At 41.6% G+C, this 13,123-nt stretch overlaps 2 pseudogenes across 1 annotated transcript in view; both read right to left on the reverse strand.

Annotated features, from left to right (window-relative positions):
* LOC103270921 overlaps positions 1-302 on the reverse strand; it is a 1,269-nt pseudogene extending 967 nt beyond the window's left edge. Inside the window, exon 1 of the transcript XR_002482559.1 lies at positions 83-302. The product of XR_002482559.1 is annotated as a serine/threonine-protein kinase VRK1 pseudogene, transcript variant X2 (transcript). The remainder of the gene's footprint in view (positions 1-82) is intronic.
* A 6,523-nt stretch (positions 303-6,825) lies between these two features.
* Positions 6,826-8,181, reverse strand: LOC110596574 (annotated as a pseudogene).
* Between the last annotated feature and the right edge of the window lie 4,942 nt (positions 8,182-13,123).

Here is a 13,123-nt window from a genome sequence, read left to right on the forward strand (position 1 = left end):
ATTTATGCATAATTAAGAACTGTGTAGGAATCTGGTTGAAAATATTAGCAATGTATCGCTCATTCAAGCACTACTGACATACCCACGCCATTGTGCGCGTCAATGCTGGTGAATTCAATAGTGCCATCGTGACACCTTTTGGGGTCTTCTTTGTACTCTTTATGAACGCCTTCTGGGCAGTACCGATAAGCAAGTCCATAATCGACCAAGTACACCTGGTCGGGATTCTCGTGGCTCAGAAGAAGATTTGAGGCCTTGATGTCTCCATGCACATACTCGTGCTCGTGAATATACTCCAGGATATCCAGTGTGGTTGATTTTTATAGTCTATAAACTACTATGCATTGTGATGGTCGGCCTTCACTTCTTGCACTATTTTTGTGGGCTGGTTGATTTGAATGTCCACTTTTTCATGGATCTTGCTGAGTGTCTTTGACATCCACAGTCTGAATTCCATGTCTGTCATCAGGGACTGGTTGTTATCAATGAGTTCCATTGCTTGGGACCTGGGATGCCCCTTGGTGGGTGTCAACTTTTTAAGGCTTTGGGGATTGCTGGTGTTTTTCACTGGCCCTTCCTTATCTGTGAAGATAGACTTTTCTATTTTTATTTTTGTATTTGTTATTTTTATTAGATAAAGTTGCTACTGTTGAGGTGTCACTGTTGTTTTTTAAAAATGTACCATATCTCTGTCCTATAGTCACCTGTGGGAGGGACAGAGGTGGCAGAAAGGGTGGTGAACTTGGGGGGACTCTGTCTGAGACTGCTTCATCAGTGCAGTCTAGTAGGAGTGGGGCAAGTGCTTTCTTCCAGTTCAGAGGTTCTTCCCTCCCTTTGGCACAAGCACCAAGAGAACTGACTGTCTGGGAGCTCCGGCAACACCTCCATCCCCCAGTCTGTGTGTTTAGTCAGCAGGATTGGTGGGCAGTCAGGAGGTGTTTCATAGCTCTACTCAGACACAGGTGCTCTTGGGGTCATGAAATAGTCTCCTCTAGTCTAGGTGGGACTGCACTTTTTGCATTGGGGTAGAAAGGCAACTGATTTGCTAGTGCAGTAAGATTATTTCTCCTTCAGAAGGTGGGGAGGACTACTGCCAAAGAGCTGTGCAGAGGTGCACCTACTTTTAGTTCTCACCTTGCTCCATGGGAGGAGTTGTCACAGTGCAGTGATGGCAGCCTCCTGAGGGCAAGCTGCGTCTGCAACCTTGATCTGGGGCCATGGTGGATGCTGGTGTTGTTGGAGAAACATCCTTGAAGTGGGCATGTCATCCTGCTGGGGACTGGAGATGGAGAGGGGACCACCCACCCCATACAGACCGCCCCCACAAGGTGTTTTCTGCAAAGTCTCTTCATGGGGGATTGGTGGCTTCTGGCGCTGAGGCTTACTATAAACTGGACTTTCCTGGGTTCTACGTGGATCCCATCAGTGTCTACATTCCAATCCCAGGCAGTGCTCTGTGCCTGGTCTGTGTGGGAGGGTGTGGGAGGAGAGCCTGGGTTGTCTGTTCCTTGGCTGGACTGTAGAGGCTTGCATAAAGTGTGTAAAAAAAAAAAACAACTGTCTCTTTAATGCACCCCTTCCTTTTCCATGAATACTCTTCCAATTTCATGAAAGGTCTACTTCTGGGGGTGACTGGGGCTTGCAGCTCTTCATCCTTTGTGTTCCCAGGTGACTTTCTGATAAACCTTAGCTTGCGTTTTCAAGCAAACCCTCAAAGCTCTAGGCTTGCTTTTCCAGTTAGGTTTCTTTACTGAGAGCAGCAATTGTGTTTTCAGTCAACCATCTTGGCCCTTCCCCACAAAATATGCTAATGACAATCTTACCAAGTATGATCCCTAACCCAGCACATGTGAAAAGGAATAAAACTACTGGAAATGAAAAGTATTATAAGTAAAATTAGAAATTCAAAGGTTTAGTTAACTGGATTCTAGTTGTTTTGAATGTGATAAGAATGCAATATGAGTAGATAAACCAGTAGTTTGTAATTTACATATAGAAGAAAGAATAATAAACAACAAAGATTTTCATAAGAAGGGCCCTAAAACCCAAATTATAAGTAGAATTATGTTTTCCAGTTTTGATTAATCAAAAGGATCACCTTGGACATTGTTTGAAATACAAGTTCTTGGACTTTACCACAAACTTTTAAATCAAATATCCAGAGAATTTCACTATAAAGAACCATATCACTTGATTGTTACAACTAACTAAGTTTTGGAAACACACTACAGCAATGATTCTCAAAGTGTAGTCCCTGAGCCAGCAATGTTAGGGTCACTAAAATTGTAAAAATGCAAATTCTCAGACTCCACTCAAAATTCCAGGATCAAAAAGTCTGAGCCCAGAAGTCTGTGGTCTTGTAAGGTCTACTGGTGACTCTGATGCACATAAATTTTGAGAACCATTGTGCAGGATCACTTCTCAGTCCTAGAATGATATGAAGTTAGTTTTGATAGTCTACACATGGCATATAGAAGAACTAGAATACAGAAGAAATGAGAAGCAATAGACATAACTTTCTTGATCTTTGCACTCAAAAAGTAGTCTGTTAATCTTCTGAAATCCCGTGGAAATTTTTATAATCCCTTTTGTACCTTCAATTTCTGCTCTTCACCTCTTCCTTCCCTGCCAACTCCTCCATATCCTTCAAGTTTCAGTGTAGATTAGTGGTTCTCAAACATTAAGGTAAGAATTAGATTTTGAGAACCACAGGTTAATTGTTACTCCCTACAAGATACTATCGATAACCTATAGCCTAGGCTAGGCCCCCTATTGCATCTTATGCAAGCATTCTGATATTATCTCTCATGGAAATAACACAAATGTAAATAAAATAATTATTTATAATGTGTTCTCATTATTTTTCATCCTTTCCGAACCATAAGCTCCATGAGGGCAGAGACTAGGTCCCCTTTTCTCATAATGATAGACAAGCACAGTGTCTGTCAAAAAGAATACTGCAAGTAAATATTTGTTGAGTTAGTGATTGAATGTTTTTATTTTCTTGTCCTTTGTTTCCCACCAGAAGTTTCAGATCAGCCTTTCTTACTCCCATTTCTAGTTCCACTCAAAGAATTCCTCCAATCTGCAGAGTATTAAAGAAAAAGATGGTTGGAGATGACTACTGCTTGGGGGTCATGTCTAGCTACTTTTAGACAAAGATTCATTTTCCCCATTTATCCTTTTGTGTGCATATTTTATTTTTGCCCCTACAGATTCTTTTACTGTTTTATTTGTTTATCTCTGTATTAGTTTATTATTCCATTACTTAAGTGTCATGAACAGAGAGGCAGTATGGTAGAAGGTATGTGATCTAAGCAAGGGAAATGTTTAATAATGTGTATCCTTCTAGTGACTCTTCAGTAATTTTTTTTTGTTTCCTTGATTAAATTTTCCACTCTGGAAATATTGGATTTTGAGTCCCTGAAGCCAGCTCATCATGGGTAGATGGTAAAATACTTTTGGAAAGCAACTTGTCAATCTGTAACAAGTTACCTGAAAATATATGAAATGTCTTCAGTAGAACATTGTTGATAAAACACATACGTCTATTTCTGTCCCTGATCCACACTCTGCTAGAATGATAAAAAAAGAGATTAAAAAGCATGCTTACATGAACAAAGAAGGGATAAGAACAAAAAACAGGTAAATCATTTAGCACATCAGAAAGTTGAAACATAAGACAGGTGGTTAGAAATAGGTGGATGCCAAGAAATTAGTTCTGGAAAGACTCAGGAATTGGAGGCTCTAGGAAATCTCGAAGGTGGGAATATGAGTGAGACTAAGGAGATTTGGTTGAAAAATATTATTATTTAAAAAAAATTTTATTTTAAAGATATGGGGTACAATTCAGGGCTGGGTTTACAAATGTTCATTATACAGGCACCCTTGTTGATGAGGTGTGTCCCCCTCCCCCAGCAGATTCCCACTACTGCCAACCTTGCCTCCCCCAGCTCCGGCAGTTTCCCGCTACTGCCAATCCTTTTCTTATAGTATTATAGTAATCATTTAAGGTCCACTTATGAGTGAGAACATGTGATACTCAGTTCTTTGTTTCTGTGATAGATCTCTCAGTATTATAGATTTTGAGTCCATTCAGGTTGCTGTGAAGTTCATAATTTTGTCCTTCTTTATGGCTGCGTAATATTCCATCGTGCATATGTACCACAGTTTTTTTTTTTATCCAGTCCTCTTTTGATGGGCAGTATGGTTGGTTCCATGTTTTTTCTATTATGAACAATGCTGCGGTAAACATATGTGTGCAGGTATCTTCTTCATAGAGTGATTTGAGTTCCTCTGGGTATATTCCCATAGGGAAGGTTGATTTTTAAATCTTTTAGGAATCACCAAACTGTTTTCCACAGAGATTGTATTAGTTTACACTCCAGAACTGAAAAATATTAGAAGGAGCAGTTAGCCTCTTGAAATTCCCCTTTCCCTACTGTAAGTCTTGAAGAGGATGTCTAACCAGAATAATTTTTTTTTTTTTTTTTGGTTTGGGGGTTTTTTGAGTTGGAGTCTCACTCTGTCACCCAGACTGGAGTGCAGTGGCCACTCCCGGCCACTGCAGCCTCGACCTGCTGGGTACCGGTGATCCTTTCGCCTCAGCCTTCCAAGTAGCTGGAACTACAGGCACACGCTACCACGCCCGGCTAATTTTTGATTTATTGTAGAGATGAGGTCTCGCCAAGTTGCCCAGGCAGGTCTCGAACCCGTGGGCTCAGGCAATCCACTCACCTCAGCTTCCCAAAGCGGGGGGATTACAGGCTGAGCCACCAAGCCCGGCTTAACCAAAATAATTTTAAGCTCTCTAAATAATGTGGGGAAATTATAGTTTCTGGCTTATGTTTGGGGTTAATTCCTTAAATCAAGGGTAAGCAGGTTGTACTTGAGTTCCTGTTGACAATGTATTTAAAAGAGTCTATACCAATTTTTTTTGAATTTATATCTCATTCTGTCACTCAGGCTGAAGTGCAGTGGCATGAACACAGCTAATCGCAGCCTCAACCTCCTGGGCTTGGGCAATCCTTCTGCCTCAGTCTCTCAAGTAGCTGTAACTACAGGCACATGCCACCAAACCTGGTTAATTTTTAAATTTTTTTGTAGCAACAGGATCTTGCCATGTTGCCCAGGCTGGTCTCAAACTCCAGGGCTCAAGCAGTCCTCCTGCCTAAGCCTCTCAAAGTGCTAGTATTATAGGTGTGAGCCACTGTGCTCAGTCCCAAGATGTTTTTAGTAGTTGTCTATGGGGAGTTGGGGGAACACATATCATTTTAATTTCCCATTTTATTTTACACTTTTCATATTTTCTAAAAGGAACACGGTGAACTGTATTTCTACTACCTTAAGGCATTTTCTCTCATTTTTCTGTGATCCTAAGCAGTCTTCATCTATCTTTGAAGATTTATTAAATAGTGTGTATTTGGCTGTGATTACCTGAAAACCTAACTAATGATAACTTGACTGCATTTATCACTTACTTAACAAGTGCAGAAGTTGCCCTTGTAGGTTTGGTGCAAAAGTTCAATAATATCATCAAGGACACAAGTTCCTTTTTTCCTTCTGTTACATTACCTTTAGTATGCTGTCCTTTGGTTCCTTTGTTTGCTGCCTTATTTTTGTAAGATGGTTGCCACAGTTCCAAGCATCACTTAACAACACTAGGATTCCAATTAGGGAGCAAAGGGTTTTTTTTTTTTTAAAGAAAAGTATTTTCCTTTTATCGGGGAGGAAAATATTTTCTCAGAAGTATTTCCTGTATTTAGAAGACTTCCTGTCACATGTCATTTCCCATTGACTAGAACTGTGTCCCATTGGTGGGAAAATAATAATAACAAAGGGTATTGGCTCAGCTGTTGTTGCTCTGGATCAATCATGCTTCATCCTGAGCTGCTGGACACATGATAAAACTCAAATTCTGTTAGCAAGCAAGTTGGAGGGGAGGACTCCTACAGAATTTGTTGAAGAATATGCAATAATCTAATATCTAAGTCTGTGCTACTCTGAAAATATACCTGAGACTGGGTAATTTTTAGATAATAGAAATTTATTTCTCACAGTTTGATAGGCCTGATAAGTCTCAAGTCAAGGCGCCATCAGGTTTGGTTGTTTGGTGAAGGTCCTGGTCTTGGCTTATAATATGGTGCCTTGAATGCTGTGTCCTCACATACCAGAAGGGATGGAAGGGCAAAAAAGAAGAAAGCGGCAGGACTTGATGGCTCAGCCTGTAATCCCAGCGCTTTGGGAGGCCAAGGTGAGTGGATTGCCTGAGCCTGTGGGTTCGAGACCAACCTGGGCAACTTGACGAGACATAGCCGGGTGTAGTAGCGTGTGCCTGTAGTTCCGGCCACTTGGAAGGCTGAGGCGAAAGGATGACCAGAGCCCAGTGGGACGAGGCTGGGGTGCCGTGAGTATGCCACCGCACTCCAGCCTGGGGGACGGAGTGAGACTTCAACTCAAAAAAAAAAAAAAAAAAAGAAGAAGAAGAAGAAAGGCCACTCCCTCTCATATCTTTTATAAGGGTGCTAATTCCATTCATGAGGGCTTTATGCTCATGATTAGATCATCTAAAGGCCCCATTTCTTAATACTATCACATTGACTATTATGTTTCCGCATATACATTTTGGGGGACAGATTCAGATCATTTTTAGCAGCTAGTACATAAAATGTTTTGTTTTCTACAGTTTAACCTATTATTTTATATACATTTTTGCACAATGCTTCGTTCTTTATTTTTATCTTTTTATTTATTTTTTATTTTTTTTGACCTCTGAACTTTTTATTGACTTCCCGCTTCCCCAAAGGACGCCCTGTTCCTGCCGCCTCAACGCCTCAGAACTTTGGTGTCATTGATCTCAGACACCAATTTGCCGTCCACTATCTTGCGGGTGGTCTTTTGGTTGGTCTGGATGGAGCTGCTGCTGTCCAGGCCATCACTGAGACTGAAGTCCTCTCCGTCTTCTAGTAGGTGGCGGTAGGTGGCTATCTCAGCCTCCAGCTTGACCTTGATGTTCTGTAGGGACTCGTACTCCTGGGCCTGGCGCTGGCCCTCTGGCCGGGTCTGTGCCAGCTCAGACTCCAGGTGCAGCGGGGTGCCATTGAGCTGCTCCATCTGCATGGCGTAGTGGGTCTCCACTTCTCTCAGGCTGTTCTCCAAGCTGGCCTTCAGGTTTCTCATGGAGTCCAGGTCAATCTCCAAGGACTGCGCTGTACGTTTCAGCTCCGTGAGCGTCATCTCGGCAGCTCCAATCTCAGCGGACTGAGAGCACCAGTCCAATCTCAGCGGATCACCAGCTCCAATCTCAGCGGACTGAGAGCACCACTGTGGTGCTCTCCTCAATCTGCTGGGACCAGTACTTGTCCAGCTCCTCTCTGTTCTTCTGAGCCAGCTCATCATACTGGGCCCAGATGTCCGCCATGATCTTGCTGAGATCCTGAGATTTGGGGGCATCTGCCTCCACGGTCAACCCAGAGCTGGCAATCTGGGCTTGTAGGCCTTTTACTTCCTCCTCATGGGTCTTCTTCATGAAGAGCAGCTCTTCCTTGAGGGCCTCGATCTCTGTCTCCAGCTGCAGCTGGGTGACATTGGTGTCGTCGATGACCTTGCGGAGCCCATGGATGTCGCTCTCCACGGACTGGCGCATGGCCAGCTCTGTGTCATACTTGACTCTAAAGTCATCAGCCGCAAGATGGGCGTTGTCAATCTGCAGAACAATGCGGGCATTGTCCACAGAAGTTGCAAAGATCTGAGCCCTCAGGTCCTCAATGGTCTTGAAGTAATGTCCCAGTCTCTGACCTGGGGTCCCTTCTTCTCCAGGTGTTCCCGGATTTTGCTCTCCAGCCTCCAGTTCTCGGTCTCCAGGCTCCTCACCCTCTCCAGGTAGGAGGCCAGGAGGTCGTTCAGCTCTTGCACGGTCTCCTTCTCACTCTGGATGCCCCCCAGACTCCCGGCCATCCCCGTGGCCAGGCCCCCAGACTCCCAGCCGCCCCGGAAACTGGTGGAGCGGGACATAGAGATCCGGGAGCCCGAGACGCCGGCGCCTGCATAGACGCTGGCCGCGCTGCTACTGGGCCGCAGGCTGGGTGGCGGGATGGAGCCCAGGGACTGGTAGTTGGAGGAGCAGGTGGTGGAGCGAGTGGTGAAGCCCATGGTGGCGGCGGAGGAGAGCCAGACGGTAGAACTCAGGTTTCTATTTTTATCTTTTTAAATAACTATGTCAAGTCATATAGTGTAATCTGCTCATCCTGTCACCTGCTGTTGATCATTTATTTATTAGTTTTCTTTTAAGATCTTGAATTGTCTAAGACAACATTTGCTTTTTATTTTATTCTGGCAAAATTATTAAGACCATAAGAAGATGTAGTTGAAAAGGAATAAAAACAATGGAGAGAAAGATATTAGTTCAAAAAAATGGTACTTATAAACATATTTAGAAGCAGTATTTTTAGACTGTCATATGGTGAGTATTACAATTAGCTTATAATAGTAGCACTTTTAATGATTTGTTTGCCTTTTTATGTTTATTCGTTTATCAAAGGATATTTTATTTTATTTATTTTACTATAGATTCTAGGGTACAAGTGCACGTTTGTTACATGGGTATACTGCATACTGGTGAGGATTGGACTTCTGGTGTTCCCATTCCCCAAATAGTGAGCATTGTACCAGACAGGTAATGTTTAAACCTATGTTCCCACCCCAGCTTCCTTCCTTTTGGTATCCCCAGTGTCTATTATTTCTATCTTTATGTCCATGAGTATCCATCTTTTAGTTCCCACTAGTAAATGAGAACACTCGGCATTTATATACTATTTTTTTTACCCTCTAGGTAATAAGTATCACTATATTACATATATTGGTATATCTATCTTAGGTTAAATTCCCATAAGTGAGATGAAACTCAAAGAGATGCTTTCTGAAAAGTGTCATTTTTAATGTCCTTGACAATGTATGAGTCTGCCAGCAAAACTTTGCTGTCACTTAAAAAAACCTTTTTTTTTGAACCTAAGTACTTATTAAGCACCCATTTGAAGGGTGTGTGATGTTAAACATTTGCTAAAATCATTTTTTTGTGCCATATAAGCTTTCAGTTATCAAAGAGGGAAAATTCTTTTTATAAAAATAACACTGAATAAGTCAATCAAATGCCTGCAGAGTTTTTCCCCCTTTTTCTCATGAAACCTTATTATGCCAGAAAATAAACTCATATTGTTGCTTGACTTTCATTTAGAAAATATCATTTTGTTTGTTTTCATAATTGAGCTCATAGATTAAGAAACACTTAAAAGTATGGCTTTTAGATTAGCACCTAGTGGGGGCAAAAGTGATGGAATGACTGTTTTCTTCCTTATTTACTATTTTATTTTCCTCTTAAGTGAAATAAAAAACCCACTCTTGCAGTTTTCCCCTTTCTTTATTTAGAAAAAAGTTATTGCTCAATAAATTGGAACACAGTGAGAAATTTTGTTAGTAATTAGGTATTTCCTGAATAGGATATGAATAGGATATAGAAACATATTTTCTAGCATAATGCTAGAAACAGTCATTGAGAATATAAATTTCTATTTTACATCAAAATGTTAGTTTTTTGGCTTTATAACTGTAGCTGAGACACCAGAAAGGAAGTGCTCTTCTGTATTTCTTCATAGTCCCACACTTAAGCAATGAGAAAGTTAATAAGGAGGTTTATACTGTATCGTAGCTTCCTGTGTTTGAAAGAACAAGCAAGGTTTGACTGAGACCTCAGAACTGAAAGACTACTGACCTCTATTGTTTCTAGAGGAAAGACTATCTGAAATCTACCACTTCCAATAACACTGCAAAATCAGCAGATGCTACACACAGACAAATCAGTTTGCTTGCTGAATGATATAGATATTTGGAAGATAAGCTCAGAATTTTATACACAGTTTCCTGTTGTCAGAAGCCTAGCCTAGATCAAGGAAAGAAAGAAAAATGAAAACTTCTAGATGGATGAGTTTGGTCTTAATTTACCTTAAATTGCTGAGTGAGAACTACACGTCTTTAAATTATCTTTTTCATTCAGGCATATAAACAGGGTAGAAATATATGCTGAAATACAAATGACCAGTTGTACCTATTTTGATATAACAAGATATGTTAAATTGAGTTCCTCTAGATCCCTTTTAAAAAGACGGGCTGTAGTTTGCATTTTGGTGAATTCAAACAAATGTGTCCCTACTTTGTGAAAATCATAATAAAAATGTCAAAGATGTATGAAATATTTTTTCTGTCCTTAAAACTTTTAACATTTAGATGATTCAAAACGGCCACCAGGGAGTAGTCAACTGGCATCTCTTTTGCAGAGCAGAACAGAAAGGACAATCCCAGCTGTTGGTAACCTTAGGCAGATTAAGCAGACTGGGATGGAAGAAGCACCCTACATCCTGCAGAGGACTCTTGGAATGCATAGGGGGCAAGGAGGAGAGAGACCAGGTGGCTGGCATTGGAGTCGGGAGGCCCTGTCCCTGCCAGGCACCAGGCTCACGTAGGATCTGTAGTCCTGCTTTGTAATGGAGAGAGGATGAGTGCTCCTGACGTGGTCTGTGACAGCTCCCCTCCACTCAGCCTTGCATAGGTCTTTAATCACACATGGAAGGACATCTGGTTAGGACACAGTGGTGTGCTGAAGACTATATGGAACTGAAAACCACTCAAGATCAGAACACTACTGACTAGACCAGTCAACCATGGAGAACATGTTTCCTGCCTGTGGTGCTTGATGGCCAGCTCCCAGACCAGGAAAGTTCACTTGCTTGTTGCACTCACTTGGTGCCTGCCACCAGTGTCTGACAGCCAAGTATCTCCCCACCAGACTAGGAAGGATCGCCTGCCTGCCTTACACTGGTCCCATGTGACAGGGAGTCTACTGCTTTTAAGTTCTGAGCATGGTCTTTGATGGGGGAGGCCCTGTTTCTAGGCAGGAGTGCTTCTGGGCTATAAATGGGGACTAAACTCCAGCAGTACAGCCAGGGACCAGGGGAGCCATTCCACTCCTGATTCTCACAAAGAGCTTGCGGCAGGGGTTAGAAAGCAGTCTGGCCAGTCTGAGCATGGAAACAAATTCTGCAGCAGAAAGTTATTTTGTGTTTTGAGTACTTCCAAGCAAATGTGGCAGAGTGGGAGCAAATGCTCCCCCCATGTGAATTATTTTGAACAGAAGAAAAGGCCCTAGGGCAACTAGACCATATCCAACAACAAAACAACAAAACTAAAATGATAATAAAAAGAGAAAAGTTGGTCTTCAAAGATGAGGAAGAACCTATGGAAAAACAGCAGTAATGCTCAAAGCCTTGAAGAAGCATTACCTACAATAGCAACTTTCAGTCCCTAAACAATGGAATCCACCCAGAAATGCCTATCCCTAATGACAGACACAGATTTCAGATAATGGATGGTCAAAATGGTTAAGGAAAACCATGAGAAATGGGAAACAAAGATCACCTAGGTAACAAAAGTCATGCAGGGGTAAAAGTTGAGTTGACCAATATAAGAAAGTTCCAATCTGCCCCTTCCTGTCACCATACACAAAAATTAACTCTAAATGGATCAAAGACCTAAATGTAAAACATCAAACTATAAGAATCTTAGAAAATGCAGGAGACACCCTTATGGAAATTGGAACTGGCAACCAATTCCTGATCAAAACCGCAAGTGCCCATACCATAAGAGATAAGTTAGACAAATGGGATCTCATCAAACAGACAAGTTTCTGCAAAGCAAAAGAAACCATCAAGAGAGCAGGGAGACAGCCCACAGAATGGGAAAAAATATTTATCAACTGTATATCTGACAAAGGCCTAACATCTACAAGGAACTCAAATGTGCCAAAAGGAAAACAAAAACAAAAACAAATAGTCCTGTCAAAAAGCAGGCAAAAGACATGAATAGACATTTCTCAAAAGAATATATATGAGCAGCCAACAGACACATGAAAAAGTGCTCAGTCTCATTCATCATCAGAGAAATGCAAATCAAAACCACACTGAGATACCACTTAACCCCATTAAGAATGACCATCATTAATAAAACAAACAACAACAGATGCTGGGGGGGATGCGGAGATAAAGGAACACGTCTACATTCCAGGTAGGAGTGCAAACTAGTACAACCTCTTTGGAAGACAGTGTGGTGATTTCTGAAAGAACTAGAAATTGACCTTCCATATGACCCAGCAATCCCTCTATTGGGAATATACCCAGAAGAACTCAAGTCATTTTATCATAAAGACACCCGCACACACATTTTTGTTGCAGTTCTATTCACAATAGCAAAAACATGGAACCAACCATGCTGCCTATCGAAACTGGACTAGACTAAAAAGTTTACATATACACAATGGAATATTATGCAGCTATAAAGAAGGACAAACATATGAACTTTGCAGCAACTTGGGTGAATTTGGAGTCTATCATGCTCAGTGATCTTTCACAGAAACAGACAACAGAATACCACATGTTCTCATTCATAAGTGGATCTTGAACAATTATCATAATACTGTAAGAAAGGGATTGGCAGTAGTGGGAAACTGCCAGGGAGGGGGTGGGATTGGCAGTTGAGGGAAACTGCCAGGGGAGGGAGGGGTGCACCTCATCAACAAGGGTACTGGCATAATGAGTGAACATTTGTATACCTAACCTGAATTGTAGCCCACATCTTTATAATAAAAAAGAAAGGTTCAATCTGAAATCCTGGAAGTGAAGAATTTCTTCCTGGAATTTCAAAGCACAATGAAAGGCCTAGGTAGCAGGGTTGATCAGGCAGAGGAAAGAATCTCAGAGTTTGAAGATCAAAATATTGAATTAACCCAGTCTAGCAGAAAAGGCTCAAAAAGAATGAGCAAAACCTATGAGAGGTGTAGGACTATATAAAGAAACCAAATCTATGATTGATTGATCATCCCATAACAGAAGGGGAAACTGAGAACACCCTGGAGCAAACTTTCCAAGAAGTCATCCTAGAAAATTTCTCCTACCTTGCTAGAGAGGTGATCATCCAATTGCAAGAGATTCAGAGAACCCCTGCAAGGTGTTACATGAAACAAAGGTCAGACCACCTATTGGGGAATACTCATCGAAATTACAGCAGACTTCCCGACAGA

Source organism: Carlito syrichta, unplaced genomic scaffold, assembly GCF_000164805.1.
Source record: "Carlito syrichta isolate Samal-C Ts95f unplaced genomic scaffold, Tarsius_syrichta-2.0.1 Scaffold310819, whole genome shotgun sequence".
In the NCBI taxonomy this organism is placed as follows: domain Eukaryota; kingdom Metazoa; phylum Chordata; class Mammalia; order Primates; family Tarsiidae; genus Carlito; species Carlito syrichta.